Source organism: Aulostomus chinensis, chromosome 9 (genome assembly GCF_037954235.1).
Source record: "Aulostomus chinensis isolate RoL2024-O1b breed Wild chromosome 9, RoL_Achi_v1.0, whole genome shotgun sequence".
Classification (NCBI taxonomy): domain Eukaryota; kingdom Metazoa; phylum Chordata; class Actinopteri; order Syngnathiformes; family Aulostomidae; genus Aulostomus; species Aulostomus chinensis.
In genome coordinates this window covers 696,242-710,000 of record NC_141328.1, presented here as the reverse complement: position 1 = coordinate 710,000, position 13,759 = coordinate 696,242, and the positions used below count along the sequence as shown (strand labels likewise).

General features: G+C 48.5%; 1 protein-coding gene across 3 annotated transcripts in view; it reads right to left on the bottom strand.

The window, feature by feature from the left end:
* Nucleotides 1–9,894, bottom strand: part of sulf2b (sulfatase 2b) — a 71,355-nt gene extending 61,461 nt beyond the window's left edge. For 2 of the 3 annotated variants that reach the window (XM_086212918.1, XM_086212915.1), the window contains exon 1: nt 9,531–9,872. The gene's annotated coding sequence lies outside the window, so the exon portion shown is untranslated. Of the gene's footprint in view, nt 1–9,530 lie in introns of all 3 variants that reach the window. The other variant, XM_086212914.1, reaches the window with a different exon arrangement.
* Between the last annotated feature and the right edge of the window lie 3,865 nt (nt 9,895–13,759).

Here is a 13,759-nt window from a genome sequence, read left to right as displayed (position 1 = left end):
ATCACCAAAGTGAGCTCCGAGTAAACACATTAACAGTGAACACAGCTCGAACACGTTGATGGTGAACACAGCTCTAACACGTTGATGGTGAACACAGCTCTAACACGTTGATGGTGAACACAGCTCTAACACCATGACATTGGGATTAAGGACCTGTCCTAAAATGGTTTAAGTCCTACTTATCTGACAGGTTTCAGTTTGTTAATGTTAATAATGACCATTCTGAGTATAGCAGAGTTACATATGGTGGACCACAGGGTTCAGTTTTAGGACCGATTCTCTTCACTCTTTACATGCTCCCATTAGGTGACATAATCCGGAAGCACTCGATCAACTTCCACTGTTATGAGGACGACACACAACTTTACTGGTCGATGGAGCCAGACGACACAAGCCAGCTTACTAATCTGCTAGACTGCCTGAAAGACATTAAATCCTGGATGTCTTCTAACTTCTTAATGCTCAATTCAGATAAAACTGAGGTCATCGTGTTTGGACCTAAACACCTCAGGGACACACTCTTGAATCGGATCTCTACTTTAGATGGCATCACCCTAACTTCGAGTACAACTGCAAGGAACCTTGGGGTCATTTTTGACCAGGACCTTTCCTTCAGCTCCCACATAAAGCATGTGACCAGGACCGCCTTCTTCCATCTGCAGTATCACTAAGATTAGGAATATCCTTTCCCAGAGTGATGCTGAGAAACTGGTGCATGCATTTATCACCTCTAGGCTGGACCACTGCAACTCTCTCCTGTCAGGATGTCCTAAATACTCTCTAAAGAGTCTCCAGCTGGTCCAGAACGCTGCAGCGAGGGTTTTGACGGGAGTTAAGAATAGAGAACACATCTCTCCCACTTTAGCTTCTCTCCTTCCTGTAGGATCTAGAATCGACTTCAAAATCCTTCTGCTAACTTATAAGGCTCTCAATGATAAAGCTCCATCCTATTTGAAAGAGCTCATTAGTCCCTACTGTCCGACCAGAGCACTCCGCTCCCAGAATGCAGGTCTTTTAGTGATTCCCAGTATCTCTAAAACAGACTGGGAGGTAGAACCTTCAGGTACCGGTTCCTCTACTGTGGAACCAGCATCTCTCCATGGGTCAGAGAGGCAGACACTTTAACTACGTTTAAGTCCAGGCTTAAGACCTTCCTCTATGACAGAGCCTTCAGTCAGGACTGGTTCAGGTAGCTCTGAACCATTGATAGCTATGCTGCTACAGGCTTAGACTGCTGGGGGACACATCAGGTTACATGGAGCCCTCCCCTCCTCTCCTCTCCCCCTCTCTCCTCCTCTCCTCCCTGCACATTTTTGGAACTGTCATTACCACTACTTGTTGCACTTCTACCATCCAGTCCCCCATCAAGCTGGCTTGCTCTCCCTGCCTCCCCTACCAGAAGCTTCCTTCTTCAGCTGTTATTAACATTTCCATGTTTCCCACATTTTGTATTGTAAACTGTTTTCTTGTCTGTACCAACATCTACTGCACGTCTGTCCCTCCTGGTGAGGGATCCTCCTCCCCTCCTCACCCTGAGGTTTCTCAGATTTTTCCCTGTTAAAATGGTTTCTATGGAGTTTCTCCTCAGTCGATGTGAGGCTCTGAGGACAGAGGATGTTGTTATGATGCCATGAAGCCTGGAGACAAACTGGTGGTGAAAACGGGCTCTACAAATAAAATTGCCTTGCCTTGCCTTGCCTAACACGTTGACGGTGAACACAGCTCTAACACGTTGATGGTGAACACACAGCGAACACGTTGACTGTGAACACAGCTCTAACACGTTAATGGTGAACACACAGCAAACACGTTGACTGTGAACACAGCTCTAACACATTGATGGTGAACACAGCTCTAACACGTTGATGATGAACACACAGCGAACACGTTGACTGTGAACACAGCTCTAACACGTTAATGGTGAACACACAGCAAACACGTTGACTGTGAACACAGCTCTAACACATTGATGGTGAACACACAGCAAACACGTTGACTGTGAACACAGCTCTAACACATTGATGGTGAACACAGCTCTAACACGTTAACGGTGAACACAGCTCTAACACGTTAACGGTGAACACAGCTCTAACACGTTGATGGTGAACACAGAGCAAACATGTTGATGGTGAACACAGCTCTAACACGTTGATGGTGAACACAGCTCTAACATGTTAATGGTGAACACACAGCGAACATGTTCATGGTGAACACAGCTCTAACATGTTAGTGGTGAACACACAGCGAACACGTTGACTGTGAACACAGCTCTAACACGTTAATGGTGAACACACAGCAAACACGTTGACTGTGAACACAGCTCTAACACGTTAATGGTGAACACACAGCAAACACGTTGACTGTGAACACAGCTCTAACACATTGATGGTGAACACAGCTCTAACACGTTAACGGTGAACACAGCTCTAACACGTTAACGGTGAACACAGCTCTAACACGTTGATGGTGAACACAGAGCAAACATGTTGATGGTGAACACAGCTCTAACACGTTCATGGTGAACACAGCTCTAACATGTTAGTGGTGAACACACAGCGAACACGTTGACTGTGAACACAGCTCTAACATGTTAATGGTGAACACACAGCGAACACGTTGACTGTGAACACAGCTCTAAACACGTTAATGGTGAACACACAGCGAACACGTTGACTGTGAACACAGCTCTAACACGTTGATGGTGAACACAGCTCTAACACATTAACAGTGAACACAGCTCTAACACGTTAATGGTGAACACAGCTCTAACACATTAACAGTGAACACAGCTCTAACACATTAACAGTGAACACAGCTCTAACACGTTGATGGTGAACACAGCTCTAACACGTTGATGGTGAACACAGAGCGAACACGTTGATGGTGAACACAGCTCTAACATGTTGATGGTGAACACAGCTCTAACATGTTGACGGTGAACACAGAGCGAACATGTTGATGGTGAACACAGCTTTAACACGTTGATGGTGAACACAGCTCTAACACGTTGATGGTGAACACAGCTCTAACTAGTTGATGGTGAACACAGAGCGAACACGTTGATGGTGAACACAGAGCGAACACGTTGATGGTGAACACAGCTCTAACACGTTGATGGTGAACACAGCTCTAACATGTTGATGGTGAACACAGCTCTAACATGTTGACGGTGAACACAGAGCGAACACGTTGATGGTGAACACAGAGCGAACACGTTGATGGTGAACACAGCTCTAACACGTTGATGGTGAACACAGCTCTAACACGTTGATGGTGAACACAGCTCTAACATGTTGATGGTGAACACAGCTCTAACACGTTGATGGTGAACACAGCTTAAACACGTTGATGGTGAACACAGCTTTAACACGTTGATGGTGAACACAGCTCTAACACGTTGATGGTGAACACAGAGCGAACACGTTGATGGTGAACACAGAGCGAACACGTTGATGGTGAACACAGTTCTAACACATTGATGGTGAACACAGCTCTAACACGTTGACGGTGAACACAGCTCTAACACCTTTACGGTGAACACAGAGCGAACACGTTGATGGTGAACACAGCTCTAACACGTTGACGGTGAACACAGAGCGAACACGTTGATGGTGAACACAGCTCTAACACGTTGATGGTGAACACAGCTCTAACACGTTGACGGTGAACACAGCTCTAACACGTTGATGGTGAACACAGCTCTAACACGTTAATGGTGAACACACAGCAAACACGTTGACTGTGAACACAGCTCTAACACATTGATGGTGAACACAGCTCTAACACGTTAACGGTGAACACAGCTCTAACACGTTAACGGTGAACACAGCTCTAACACGTTGATGGTGAACACAGAGCAAACATGTTGATGGTGAACACAGCTCTAACACGTTGATGGTGAACACAGCTCTAACACGTGAACAGTGAACACAGCTCTAACATGTTAATGGTGAACACACAGCGAACATGTTCATGGTGAACACAGCTCTAACATGTTAGTGGTGAACACACAGCGAACACGTTGACTGTGAACACAGCTCTAACATGTTAATGGTGAACACACAGCGAACACGTTGACTGTGAACACAGCTCTAAACACGTTAATGGTGAACACACAGCGAACACGTTGACTGTGAACACAGCTCTAACACGTTGATGGTGAACACAGCTCTAACACATTAACAGTGAACACAGCTCTAACACGTTAATGGTGAACACAGCTCTAACACGTTGATGGTGAACACAGCTCTAACACGTTGATGGTGAACACAGAGCGAACATGTTGATGGTGAACACAGCTCTAACATGTTGACGGTGAACACAGAGCGAACAAGTTGACGGTGAACACAGAGCGAACACGTTGATGGTGAACACAGCTTTAACACGTTGATGGTGAACACAGCTCTAACACGTTGATGGTGAACACAGCTCTAACTAGTTGATGGTGAACACAGAGCGAACACGTTGATGGTGAACACAGAGCGAACACGTTGATGGTGAACACAGAGCGAACACGTTGATGGTGAACACAGCTCTAACACGTTGATGGTGAACACAGCTCTAACATGTTGATGGTGAACACAGCTCTAACATGTTGACGGTGAACACAGAGCGAACACGTTGATGGTGAACACAGAGCGAACACGTTGATGGTGAACACAGCTCTAACACGTTGATGGTGAACACAGCTCTAACACGTTGATGGTGAACACAGCTCTAACACGTTGATGGTGAACACAGCTCTAACATGTTGATGGTGAACACAGCTCTAACACGTTGATGGTGAACACAGCTTAAACACGTTGATGGTGAACACAGCTTTAACACGTTGATGGTGAACACAGCTCTAACACGTTGATGGTGAACACAGAGCGAACACGTTGATGGTGAACACAGAGCGAACACGTTGATGGTGAACACAGTTCTAACACATTGACGGTGAACACAGCTCTAACACGTTGACGGTGAACACAGCTCTAACACCTTTACGGTGAACACAGAGCGAACACGTTGATGGTGAACACAGCTCTAACACGTTGACGGTGAACACAGAGCGAACACGTTGATGGTGAACACAGCTCTAACACGTTGATGGTGAACACAGCTCTAACACGTTGACGGTGAACACAGCTCTAACACGTTGATGGTGAACACAGCTCTAACACGTTGATGGTGAACACAGCTCTAACACGTTGACGGTGAACACAGAGCGAACACGTTGATGGTGAACACACTCAGGCAGTGATGGTGAACACAGCTCTAACACGTTGACGGTGAACACAGCTCTAACACGTTGATGGTGAACACAGAGCGAACACGTTGATGGTGAACACAGCTCTAACCCGTTGATGGTGAACACAGAGCGAACACGTTGATGGTGAACACAGCTCTAACACGTTGATGGTGAACACAGCTCTAACACGTTGACGGTGAACACAGAGCGAACACGTTGACGGTGAACACACTCAGGCAGTGATGGTGAACACAGCTCTAACACGTTGACGGTGAACACAGCTCTAACACGTTGATGGTGAACACAGAGCGAACACGTTGACGGTGAACACAGCTCTAACACGTTGACGGTGAACACAGAGCGAACACCTTTACGGTGAACACAGCTCTAACACGTTGACGGTGAACACAGAGCGAACACGTTGATGGTGAACACACTCAGGCAGTGATGGTGAACACAGCTCTAACACGTTGATGGTGAACACAGCTCTAACACGTTGACGGTGAACACAGAGCGAACACGTTGACGGTGAACACACTCAGGCAGTGATGGTGAACACAGCTCTAACACGTTGACGGTGAACACAGAGCGAACACGTTGATGGTGAACACAGTTCTAACATGTTGATGGTGAACACAGCTCTAACATGTTGACCGTGAACACAGAGCGAACACGTTGATGGTGAACACAGCTCTAACACGTTGAAGGTGAACACAGCTCTAACACGTTGACGGTGAACACAGCTCTAACACGTTGATGGTGAACACAGCTCTAACACGTTGACGGTGAACACAGAGCGAACACGTTGACGGTGAACACAGCTCTAACACGTTGACGGTGAACACAGCTCTAACACGTTGACGGTCAACACAGAGCGAACACGTTGATGGTGAACACACTCAGGCATTGATGGTGAACACAGCTCTAACACGTTGACGGTGAACACAGCTCTAACACGTTGATGGTGAACACAGCTCTAACACGTTGACGGTGAACACAGAGCGAACACGTTGACGGTGAACACAGCTCTAACACGTTGACGGTGAACACAGCTCTAACACGTTGACGGTCAACACAGAGCGAACAGGTTGATGGTGAACACACTCAGGCAGTGATGGTGAACACAGCTCTAACACGTTGACGGTGAACACGGCTCTAACACGTTGATGGTGAACACAGCTCTAACACGTTGATGGTGAACACAGCTCTAACACGTTGATGGTGAACACAGCTCTAACACGTTGACGGTGAACACAAAGCGAACACGTTGATGGTGAACACACTCAGGCAGTGATGGTGAACACAGCTCTAACACGTTGACGGTGAACACAGCTCTAACACGTTGATGGTGAACACAGAGCGAACACGTTGATGGTGAACACAGCTCTAACACGTTGATGGTGAACACAGAGCGAACACGTTGATGGTGAACACAGCTCTAACACGTTGATGGTGAACACAGCTCTAACACGTTGACGGTGAACACAGAGCGAACACGTTGATGGTGAACACACTCAGGCAGTGATGGTGAACACAGCTCTAACACGTTGACGGTGAACACAGCTCTAACACGTTGACGGTGAACACAGCTCTAACACGTTGACGGTGAACACAGCTCTAACACGTTGATGGTGAACACAGAGCGAACACGTTGACGGTGAACACAGCTCTAACACGTTGACGGTGAACACAGAGCGAACACGTTGACGGTGAACACAGCTCTAACACGTTGACGGTGAACACAGCTCTAACACGTTGACGGTGAACACAGAGCGAACACGTTGACGGTGAACACAGCTCTAACACGTTGACGGTGAACACAGAGCGAACACGTTGACGGTGAACACAGAGCGAACACGTTGACGGTGAACACAGCTCTAACACGTTGACGGTGAACACAGAGCGAACACGTTAACGGTGAACACAGCTCTAACACGTTGACGGTGAACACAGAGCGAACACGTTGACGGTGAACACAGCTCTAACACGTTGACGGTGAACATAGCTCTAACACGTTGACGGTGAACACAGCTCTAACACGTTGACGGTGAACACAGAGCGAACACGTTGACGGTGAACACAGCTCTAACACGTTGACGGTGAACACAGCTCTAACATGTTGACGGTGAACACAGAGCGAACACGTTGACGGTGAACACAGCTCTAACACGTTGACGGTGAACACAGAGCGAACACGTTGATGGTGAACACACTCAGGCAGTGATGGTGAACACAGCTCTAACACGTTGATGGTGAACACAGCTCTAACACGTTGACGGTGAACACAGAGCGAACACGTTGACGATGAACACACTCAGGCAGTGATGGTGAACACAGCTCTAACACGTTGAAGGTGAACACAGCTCTAACACGTTGACGGTGAACACAGCTCTAACATGTTGATGGTGAACACAGAGCGAACACGTTGATGGTGAACACAGAGCGAACACGTTGACGGTGAACACAGCTCTAACACGTGGACGGTGAACACAGCTCTAACACGTTGACGGTGAACACAGCTCTAACACGTGGACGGTGAACACAGCTCTAACACGTTGATGGTGAACACAGAGCGAACACGTTGACGGTGAACACAGCTCTAACACGTTGACGGTGAACACAGAGCGAACACGTTGACGGTGAACACAGCTCTAACACGTTGACGGTGAACACAGCTCTAACACGTTGACGGTCAACACAGAGCGAACACGTTGATGGTGAACACACTCAGGCAGTGATGGTGAACACAGCTCTAACACGTTGACGGTGAACACAGCTCTAACACGTTGATGGTGAACACAGAGCGAACACGTTGACGGTGAACACAGCTCTAACACGTTGACGGTGAACACAGCTCTAACACCTTTACGGTGAACACAGCTCTAACACGTTGATGGTGAACACAGCTCTAACACGTTGATGGTGAACACAGTTCTAACACGTTGATGGTGAACACAGAGCGAACAAGTTGACGGTGAACACAGCTTTAACACGTTGACGGTGAACACAGCTCTAACACGTTGATGGTGAACACAGCTCTAACACGTTGACGGTGAACACAGCTCTAACACGTTGATGGTGAACACACTCAGGCAGTGATGGTGAATGCACCCAGAGTCATCCAGGCTCCAAGGACCTGAGACCACTCAGCGCCTGGTGGCTCTGCTCACTTATGTTCCTGCTCTCATTCTCACTGCCTTCCCTCCATTTTCCCTGGAATGTTACCAAGTCTTGATGTGGGAGAATGTCAGGGAATCGGTTCTGGTTCTTTTTCACACATAAGCCTTCCTTATGATGCTGCAAGTGTGAACGGGGTTTCCACCGGACTAACAAGCACCTGCGGTAGCACGGCGCCCTCTAGGTCATCCGACTGCCAGGAATATGCCAGGGACCTCGATAGGACAGAGGAAATTCTCTCAGCTCCACCTTTGAACAACAGCAGATAGAGGACACACCCCCACAACTCCGAATGGTTCCATTCATTTTGCAGCAGTAATGAGCAGGATGGCCCACACTGACACATCCGGGGAGGGGGGTCACACGTGGGCCAACATGCAAAAATACGGAAAAGGGTATAGTGTCATCAGTGATTTACAGGAAGGTTCTAGAAACACTGGGATGATGACAGATGCAACGTTGTTCTTTGTTTTCGCATTTTGAAAAGTCACATTTCCTCAAAAGTCCTCATCAGAACCGGGCCGACGTCTGAGGGCCGATATCTGAAACACAATCAGCTCTGCTGCTGGTACCGAGGACCAGGTGATGCTAGCAGGTCACCGTCAGACCCGTCAGTGAGGGGTTGGCCCGCAGGTCATCAGCAATAAGGGAGGAAGACGCTGGCAGTGAACCTTCATCATCACTCACTGACAGCTCCTCCCTCCCTCACCCCTCCTACCTTGCTTCCATTCTTCCCAACTTCTTTCCTTCCTCTATCCTCCCTCTCTCCTGACTGACCTCAGTGTTGCAGCTGAAACACTCCCACGTGTTCTGAAAGCCGGAAGTAATAAACACACTCCCTCTCTCGCTCTCTCGCTCTCTCACTCTCTCACTCTCTCTCTCTCTCTCTCTCTCTCTCTCTCTCTCTCCCAGCAGCACGTGAAACACACTGCTAAAAACAAGTGTAAAAACAACATGGCCTGAAAACTCCAGCAGCTCACCAGCACGAAAGTGGAGCAACAGCCGGGAAACAAAGCAGCTGAGCGGCGCAGCGGTCGCCGGCTGGTGAGCCGGAACAGAACCCGGGAGCGATCAGACCCAGAACCAGCAGCCCAGAGAGAAAGTCCAAGCACTCCTGTACCTGCTGCTGCAGCGCCTCCTCCCTCCGGACCTCCCGGCTGTCGGCAGGTGTTCTCTTGGAGGAGGATGAAGGCTCAGGTCATCTGGGAAACTCCTGCTGCAAACCCACCAAACTTCTGCTCGTCTTCCTGTCGTTCCGTCTGCAGAGGAAGAGTTCATAGATGAAGAGGAAGTCTCACTCGGGCTATTTTTCTAGCTCTGTTCCAGCTCCGTACCCCTCCCTCTCGCTCGCCCGCTCTCTCTCTCCCACTCTCTCTCTCCCACTCTCCCACTCTCTCTCTCTCTCTCTCTCTCTCTCTCTCTCTGACGAACGGCGTCCCGGAGCTCCGCCGTGCCGCCACTGGTAAAGCCATCTGTTGCAACACGTCTGCCTGCCTGCCTCTCCACTTTCACTACCCCTCCCTCCATATCAGGAAGAGAGGAAGAAAGGCTGATGGGGCGGGACGTAGCCTCCTGCCAGCCAATGAGGAGTCTCAGCCACCTCTGTGCCTGCCTGGAAGGGGAGGAGCCAGCGAGGGCCGAAAAGAAATAAATACAAGAGGGAGGGACACCAGGAGGCAAACACAGATGTTTGTCCTGCTATCTTAGTAAGGACTTCATCAACAACTAAACTCTGGACCAGAACTGAGCCTGAACCCGGTTCTGATCTCATGTCTGAACCCTCAAACTGGCATCTGAAGGTGCCTCAGACAGTTGAGACCACGACAGCATGAGTCATCTGAGACCTGCAGAGGAAGAGATTCTGTAGGCTGCTGGAATCCATCAGCGTAGTTTAGGAGTTCAAATATTAGAGACACGGACAGAAAGATGTGTCTCGTGGGCTGCGAGAACCCTGAGGGAACCAAGAGCTCTTCCATGACACTGGTGCACATCTGCTGGAGAACAGAAGTGGGCACATGTACTCCACTGGTACACACACTGACATAGGGGGGTACGCCAAAAAATCTGTAGTATTCTCCATCAAAATAAGGAAGACCTTCTCCTGGATCTCCCTCCACACCCCTCAAGTAAGCATCAGGTAATAGCCAATCACAGACAGAGCAGGGCTGCTGGGGGTTCTGGGGATAAATCCCAAGTAGGTACAGCTCCCCCTGAGCCTGAAAAACATGAGACTATTTAGCACTCAGTATGTTACCTAGCTAGCAGCAGGGGATGGGGCACGGTCGCTTCACCGTTGCTGACAGCTCTAGCATGCTCAGCACTGCTAGCCTGGCTAGCATCAATGAGGCTCTGTAAGTCAGAAGTCACTGAGCTGATGAGCATCACATTTGGTGATAAAACATCAGACAACATGGATATCAGTCACCACTCATAGCTCTGTCTGATACACCTTCTTAGGGTCACTCCAGAGCTTTTATACGCCCACATTCGGAATCTTGTGACAGTTGTCCACCTGTGCAGGTGCACAGTTGCACCGGACTCACCTTTGGGACCCACTGACGTACAGCAACCCTTCTGGAAGGTCAGAGCTCATTACGGCAGCAGCGTGTTGCTGTCACGCCACAGAACTGACACTAGATCAGTATTCCTCTTTAATCTCATATGTTTGTTGTTGTATTGATAAAAATCATTATAACATGATCTTTTAACCATATCATGGTATTTTCACATTATTTTAACATAAACATTTATCACGGCGGCCCGGTGGAGCAGTGGTCCTCCCTGTGGCCCCCAGCAAGAAGGTTGTGGGTGGAGCAGTGGTCCTCCCTGTGGCCCCCATCAAGAAGGTTGTGGGTGGAGCCCCGGCTGCAGCACGGGGTCTTTCTGGGTGAGTCTCCATGTTCTCCCTGTTCCTGCTGGGTTCTCTCTGGTACTCCAGCTTCCTCCACAGTCCAAAGACATCAAGAGGGGACCAGGTTAATCCAGACTCTAAATTGACCGTAGGCGTGGCTGGGAGAGCCAATGGTTGTCTGTCTCTATGGTATGATATGATAGGCTCCACCCCCACCACCCTGAACAGGAGAAGAGGGGGAACATGGAGGGATGGAGGGAGGGATGGAGGGATGGATGGATGATGGTTGATGGATGATGGACGATGGATGGATGATGGATGGACGATGGATGGACGATGGATGGATGATGGATGGACGATGATGGATGGACGATGGATGGATGATGATGGATGGACGATGGATGGATGATGGATGGATGGATGGATGATGGATGGACGATGGATGGACGATGGATGGATGATGGATGGACGATGGATGGATGATGGATGGATGGATGGATGATGGATGGACGATGGATGGATGATGGATAAACGATGGATGGATGATGGATGGACGATGGATGGACGATGGATGGATGATGGATGGATGGATGGATGATGGATGGACGATGGATGGATGATGGATAAACGATGGATGGATGATGGATGGACGATGGATGGATGATGGATGGACGATGGATGGACGATGATGGATGGACGATGGATGGATGATGGATGGATGGATGGACGATGGATGGATGATGGATGGATGGATGGATGATGGATGGACGATGGATGGATGATGGATGGACGATGGATGGATGATGGATGGACGATGATGGATGGACGATGGATGGACGATGATGGATGGACGATGGATGGACGATGGATGGATGATGGATGGACGATGATGGATGGACGATGGATGGACGATGATGGATGGACGATGGATGGATGATGGATGGATGGATGGATGATGGATGGACGATGGATGGACGATGGATGGATGATGGATAAACGATGGATGGATGATGGATGGACGATGGATGGACGATGATGGATGGACGATGGATGGACGATGGATGGATGATGGATGGATGATGGATGGACGATGGATGGATGATGGATGGACGATGGATGGATGATGGATGGACGATGGATGGACGATGGATGGACGATGGATGGATGGACGATGGATGGACGATGGATGGATGATGGATGGACGATGATGGATGGACGATGGATGGATGGACGATGGATGGATTATGGATGGATGGATGGATGATGGATGGACGATGGATGGATGATGGATAAACGATGGATGGATGATGGATGGACGATGGATGGATGATGGATGGACGATGGATGGACGATGATGGATGGACGATGATGGATGGACGATGGATGGATGATGGATGGATGGATGGACGATGGATGGATGATGGATGGATGGATGGATGATGGATGGACGATGGATGGATGATGGATGGACGATGGATGGACGATGATGGATGGACGATGGATGGACGATGGATGGATGATGGATGGACGATGATGGATGGACGATGGATGGACGATGATGGATGGACGATGGATGGATGATGGATGGATGGATGGATGATGGATGGACGATGGATGGACGATGGATGGATGATGGATAAACGATGGATGGATGATGGATGGACGATGGATGGATGATGGATGGACGATGGATGGACGATGATGGATGGACGATGGATGGATGATGGATGGATGGATGGACGATGGATGGATGATGGATGGACGATGGATGGATGATGGATGGACGATGGATGGACGATGATGGATGGACGATGGATGGATGATGGATGGATGGATGGACGATGGATGGATGATGGATGGATGGATGGATGATGGATGGACGATGGATGGATGATGGATGGATGATGGATGGACGATGGATGGATGATGGATGGACGATGGATGGATGATGGATGGACGATGGATGGATGATGGATGGATGATGGATGGACGATGGATGGATGATGGATGGACGATGGATGGACGATGGATGGATGATGGATGGACGATGGATGGATGATGGATGGACGATGGATGGATGATGGATGGACGATGGATGGATGATGGATGGATGATGGATGGATATAAACTTATCAGGTTATGAAGGGAATCTTTGACTGTAACAACCATTAGGGCCTGACCCACGTGGGATGTTTGGGTTTGGATGTCTGATTTTAGAACAGAAGAAAATCTCTGACTACTGAAACTGTGAATTTCAGTGCTGCACAATCAACATGGACCCTGTCCATGTTGATTGTGCAGCAGCTTTGTACTGATATGACGATGTAAAGGCTGATTTATTGAACAAATAACGTTTAAAACATTTAACAGGGACATACATGACCATTTACATAAAGACCAACATAAACAAGTCTCATTACTCCATTTTGAATAAACGGAAGTCTTGTTTTCTTGATTTTATCTGCTGTAAAGCTTTTTAACACGGTAAACATACGCAG